Below are 6,853 nucleotides of genomic sequence, written 5' to 3' on the forward strand. Positions count from 1 at the left end.
CTGCCGACTTGAACATAGTTGTCGTTCTCCCGTGAAATGACAAATTGAGTTGGTTAGGCAGTTGAATATGTCACAAAAATAAGCAAGTTTTGTGAACCATTCTGTGTCACTGAAATATGCTGCCAGTGGTGACTTTTTTTCTTAAAAAAAACTTCTGGAGTGGCTTTTGTAACCCAAAAACTCTGGCCAGTGACCTATCTTTAGAAAGCCATCTCACTTCTGTGTATAAGAGAAGACAATGTGTTCTGTGTCCATCTCCTCACAGAGCTGCGTGAACAGAATGAGTTGAGTGTGTACTTTAATGTGGCTGATCATTTTAATCACATCCTGCAAAACACTGTCAAGTTCAGGTGACATTTTTTGGCTAGACAGCGTTTCTCTATGAATGATACACTGTGTAGACTCACATTCAGAAGCAACCTCTTCGACACGAGTAGTGAAACCAGAAAGCCCTCCGGTCATGGTAGCCACTCAATCCTTGCATATAGTGATACAAAATGACCAATTCAGTTTTCCTGCTATGTAATCATTCAAAGACTTGAATAATTCTGCAACTGTTGTGTTGGCTGGCAACAAAAGTGCACTTAACATAGCCTCATGCACATCCTCCTGAAAAGTATATCATACAAAAGCAAGCATTGTTGTCTTGTCAATATCTGTAGACTTGTCAACCTGGATTGAGTACCACAGTAACTCATTAACCCTCTCTAACAATTCTGCCTCAATATCCTCTGCTATTTCATCAATTTGTCTAGTTATGGTTCTAGCCGAAAGAGGAACATGTGCCACTTTTAAACTGTATCTTCTTCTAAAAGTTCACAACTGTGGCTGTGCAACCCTGAACGTGCCTGATCTCTTCTGATCTCAGAAGCTAAGCAGGGTCAGGCCTGTTTAGTACTTGGATGGGAGACCATCTAGGAATACCAGGTGCTTTAAGTGTTTAATAAATTAATAAATACATAAATAAATTAATTAATTAAATAAAAGTTCACAACAAATGTCGTTAGCATCAGGCAGGGTTAACTCCTCACCAACAGTAGAAAGCTTTTTAGCTTTAGCAATGCAGTTAGCTACTAAGAATGATGCTCTCAGTGCAGACACATTTGATGAAGTGGAAGCCTTCAATAATTGCTTCTGTTTTTCGTGTTCACATTCTTTTTTCTTTTGAAAAACTCCAAAGGCTTCTTTTAATGCAGAGTTCTTGGTCTCTGCGCGCCAAAGCAGTTTTGAAGGTTTCATGGCTTCATTGGTTAGCCTGTTACAACATATCATACAAAGCAGTCTTAGAGGATATGAAGCATCTATTGTAATGAACCCATAATTTAAATAGATTCTTGGTATTTTCTTTTAAATGCAGCTTTGTTGTTGTTGTTGGCGTTCTTAGAGTCTTCTGTTGTCTCATCATTGGCTCTTTCCTCCTTTTCAAAGAAGCTCTCCAGTGACATTAGTTTTTTACTCATTTTAGCTTGTGGGTTTACCAAAATTTGACTGAGACAAGTGCACAGTGCTGGAAAAAGATGCGGATAGAAGAGGTAAATAGAAGAGGGAAAGCCATGCGCAAACTGAAATAAGTACTGCATTCTGACTTAAAGCCTGCCACCAGATGAACTGTACAATTGAAGTACATCAACTCACTTGCCACTCACTATAAAGCCTGCCACCAGATGCAGCTTAATTGTCACTTGCCACTCACTGATATGGTTTTGATATGAGTCTGCAAGTAATTGATTTATTATGGTCTCTGTGCAGTCAAATCTCTTTGCTAATGTTAATATGTATTTGCAGCCGCTCCCCAGAGTTAGCATCACCACCTCAGCTCCACCTCAGATCATCAGGAATTAGATTCTCATAAGGAGCACGCAACCTAGATCCCTCACATGTGCAGTTCACGATAAGGGACCCCATCTTAAGATGATTGCTTCTTCCCTTTATGCTATTTCAATTAATGAAAGGTTTCATAGGAACACTCTATTTTTGGATGGAGTAGAAACTTGGGGGAAACATGTATTTGAATTCATACCTCAATGATGGGAAAGAAGCAAGATAAAATGGTCTATAAGAAGTATATTTCAAACAAAGAGAAGAGGTGGAGTGAAACTACTTAATTAGTGCAAATTTACAATGACTCAAATCAGGACTCTGACTGTAGCCTAACTGAAGTGGAACACTGAAACTACAAGCTGAAGACATTTATTTACCTATTTGACTCATAAAGAAATATTGCCGAATATCTGGCAAGTAGTTTTTATGCTACAGACTTTAGACCCATAAGAGTCTATGGTTTCCAAGGGGAAAAGATAAAGTATACCCTCAGGAGCCATAGAAGGAACAAAATCAGCAGGCCCCAAAGCAGTGTAAACACAATTTACAATACCTAGGAAAGTTTAAAAAAATATATAGGAGTTGGGAATTAGAGCCAGGGAAAGGATAAACATGAAATATACATTTTCAAGAGTCAAGCGATTATAACAAAATTTGAGAAATTCCTGGGGGATCAAAAAGAGCTAAATCTAGACAATAATAACTTTTATCTTTGCACATCTGATTCAAGTTAGAGATTATTTTCCATCAAAGAGTAAATAAAATGTTATCCTTTGGGATTTTGAAACTCTACTTTATGAGAAATCTGTAACTATTCTGGGTTTCTTGTTTCAAAAGAGATCAGGATAATTGCTGCACAGAAAAGAAATGAAAATTACCTAGACAAAAGACTATATATAAGTAGTAATGAAAATTGGGAAGGGAAATTCAGCTAAATAGACAAGTAGACTAAAATTTTGAGTAGTTATAGTGTTGCTTTCAATTTTAAAAACAAACAAACAAACAAACAAAAGTTAAAATATAATCAATTCCATGATAGCATTTTCAGAAAGGAACCGCAGTTGTTTGGGAAAAAAAACAAAATTTTTTTCAACCACAAAGTCTAAAAGAAATTCTTCAATGCTTTAATTTCTTGAGTAATATTGCAATATTCAACATAATCAACACCATTCCTTTAACAAAGAAGATGAAGCACTTCATACCATTCTTTTTATAATATTTTATGTTGTATGATTCTTTTTATAATACTGTGATGAAAGTCAAGGACATAATATAAAAATGCAACACACTAAAATAATTTTTTGTAAAGCTAAATATTAACCTGAAAATGTTTGGTTTTGTAATTATGAGGCTTTATTCAAGGATAGTGAGAAGAGTATAACGACTGCACATCTTACAAAAATTTTTCATAAATTACTTTCTACAATAGGCTTTTAATAGGAATGTAAGAGAAAATACTTTATTCTCTTTAAAAATTGTTAGCATTTTAAGTTGCAAGTTGAAGTTGCAAATAAATGTTCTATAAACATATAAACCTGAAATAAAATAGACTTTCTTTTGTGAAAATTTCAAAGCCTAAGCAAAATTTCATTATTGATTTTAGGTTAATCAGATTTTTAAATACTTATTTTTAATGGCTTTCCTTTCTATTTTTAAATCGGTAAGCTTCAGAAATTTAGAGTGAATGATATAAGGTAGGCTTTTAATATAAAGCATTTGATAGTTCCATTTATGATAAAATGGTGATAAGGTTGATATATCTTTATGAATAACATGTTCTCGGATCAGGTGTTTCTAATTCTAATCTGTGTAATAGTTTATAGATTGTACCAATTTCTGAAGTATCTTCACTTTGCCTTCTTTTGAACTGTTCTTTCTTACTGTTGTTATTTGTTTTCCATGGTATTTAAGTATGAATTCATCCACATTTTTGTATTTTTGTCTTACTTGAAAACAACTATTGGTCTTAGTCTATACAAGCGATTTTTTTTTTTTTTGGCCTCACATCTTTCTGTTCCTGCTCTTTAAAGATAGGTAGCAAAAGCTGAGAGTAGGCTCCAATAATGATGCATGATGCGAAGGAAATCCACTGAGCACAGTAGAGGACATGATGGGCAGATGTCAAATGTGACATGCTTAAAAGGGTTACAAAAATAATGGCAGCCAAAAAAATAATTAAAATGTGTTAATAATAAGGACAGCTAACATTCTATGTACACAAATGTAGTGGTGTTTTCTATAGATCATTTTTGGAAGCCAGAAAATGAAGCATATTCTTTTCCAAGTCTGGGCCACCTTTTCAAAAGATCTTTTCATGGATATTTTACAAAAGAAATTGTCAATTATAAGTTGTGGATATGCTAAGTTAAAGTTAAATAGATTACAGCAAGATAGTTCAGTCTTTAAAATCCTAACGCATTGCTGAAATCTCCAACAGGAGAAAAATATAAAGTATGACATTTCCCAAATGGAATACTTCTTTTTCATATGACATCTATTAATGTCATAGAACTTTTATTATTTCATGGAATATAGTTTGGGGAACTTTGCTTTAAAATATTAATTATCTTTTTGCTGGCTTTCTCTCTTATTTCACCAAGTTGCTGTTAGTAATTCTCAGAGTCCAGAGATATTCAGCTGTTTGTCATTCAGTTAACTAAATAAAGAAATTAAGGTGTGTGTGTGTGTGTGTGTGTGTGTGTGTGTGTGTGTGTGTGTACACAAAAGCTTGCATGATTATTAGGGAACAGTTTGAAATGTATCAAGAGACAAAATGAAAATGTTCTCTTTCCTGATTTTAGATTCAGCATCCACTATACACAGAAGACTATCATTTTCTTGTCTTTGAATTACAAAAGAGTGATATATTTCTTCTGGGGGCATTCTAGTTTTCTATTGCTTATATCACATGACTCATTTGTCTCATGCATTACTAACAGATATCTAATTTTTATTTTATGTTTAAACTACAATAAAAAGTATTTTGGTAAAAATTATATTGGTGATTTCAAGAACCTCCATTTTATCCTGTTATTCTAAAACTTGATTTTAACTGTACTCTTCATTTTTCACTTTTCTATTCCAAAAGAATGTTTGTTCCATAGTGGATGAGGCCCAATTCATAGCAATAGCTGCACATTACCTTACATATTTATCTACTTTTAGCTTATCATATTTCTCTTATTAATATTTAGCATAGAAATATGGTTAATTTGTTTGCTACATTTATTATTAATAAAGTTGTTTAAATCTATTATCTAGTTTAACTTCTTATATACTTTCTTATCCTATAGTACCTGTTTTCTCCCATAACATGAGATATTTTGCCAAATTTGTGAATATTTGTATCTTCCCTCTTTAGTGCTATTTTAAACTAATATATTCTGATGAAGCAAAACAATGATGAAAAATATTGATGATTGAAAGTCTCTTGGATTTTTTTCCTCTTTAAAAATTTACATAAATCAATATTTTCTCTAAAATTCTAAACTGTATTTACCTCTAATTGACAATTCCCCTTGAGAAATTGTTGACTCATTAATACAGACACTTTTCAGGAAGTGCAATTTTATTTCAACCAAATCTGAGATATTTCAACTAAGTCTTTCTCAGAGCACAGGTTTTTCTGAAACATGACATATGTTTTGTTTTACAGCCTGTCCCACTTTCTTGGTGATTGTATTGCATTCTGTAGATTTATTTCCTTCTAAGTTGGCTAACATGTTTTCCAAATAGTTTCACAGATATATAGAATGTTTCAACAGTTATATAGAAAGTATTACAAATATATATATGTGTGTGTGTACACACATACACATACATACACACATAAATACACGCACATATATGGAGGGAGAAAATACAGTTAAAAGATACTTTTTAAGTGTGGTGTTTTCTGAAAGCAAGGCAGAATCTCATCTTTAGAAATTAATTTGTATCTAAACATATTTGAAACAAGTATTGTTTCCACTTGAAGACATAGGTTAAAATGGTAGAAGCTGAAACTAAAAAGAACTAGTCCTCAAGGGTAGTAAATGAGCATAAATACCCAATAAGCAGATCAGATGAATACGCTTATAAATGATGAGTATCTTAAGTCAGAGATCAAGTTTGTTTATTTTTGTATTAACCTCATAACTTAGTTTAGCATTAAGATTTATTGAGTAAATGATTAAATAAATGAATACATGGATACATCAAAATATATGACTCCTCTCTCTTTATATGGTTATTACTATTACTATATGTTTATCACTACATGATTATTACTAGAGAGACATACACACATGTGCACACACACACATATGTACCTATATGTAAATATGTTTACATATAACACATGCATGCTATAAATACACAGTGAGAGAGAGAAATAATTTTATATCATTGAAGATGAGATCGACATGAAAAATCAACATAAAAACAATTCAGATTTCTTTTATTTATTAAAAAATATTTATTGAAAATAATACCAAAAATACCACATGCATGGCATGAATATACACTTAGAATATACCAAATTGTTGTATAAGATGAATATCTTATTTCTTACTGTATTCCCATCTAGTTTTATAGCCCCCAGAAGAAACACAAACGCTCTACTTTCTTACATAAAATATCTGTTTATGAAGAATATGTCAATAAGAAGCTTAAGAATCCATTCTATTTTTAAGCTATGACAATAAACCAACAATTTTACTTCAAAAAATGCAAAGTAGATAAAAGATTTTCAGCTCAACCAATGTTGAAATGAAAGCTATCAGGGTTTTTGTGATGCTTAAAAGTATATGTGCAGCCAAGCACTATTCGGCCTCTCAGGATGTGAGCAAAATTTGTGACTACTGCTGCTCTCTGCAGAATATAAATCCCGACCAGATATCCATTGGCAGGTCGGATCTAAAGCAACGGAAGAGATTCATTAAATTCCCTAAATCCTTCCTTTCCTTCTTGACATTCTCAAAAATCCTATTGGGAACTTCTGAGGTTAGTTTCTATTCAAGTTCACCTTAATGATTTTGATACTTTTATCAGC

The 6,853-nt window shown here is 32.6% G+C and overlaps 1 pseudogene; it reads left to right on the forward strand.

The window, feature by feature from the left end:
* Positions 1-820: 820 nt before the first annotated feature.
* On the forward strand, positions 821-939 carry LOC111740091 (annotated as a pseudogene).
* The last annotated feature ends 5,914 nt before the right edge of the window (positions 940-6,853 follow it).

The sequence above is a fragment of the Pteropus vampyrus genome, unplaced genomic scaffold (genome assembly GCF_000151845.1).
Source record: "Pteropus vampyrus isolate Shadow unplaced genomic scaffold, Pvam_2.0 Scaffold57, whole genome shotgun sequence".
Lineage (NCBI taxonomy): Eukaryota > Metazoa > Chordata > Mammalia > Chiroptera > Pteropodidae > Pteropus > Pteropus vampyrus.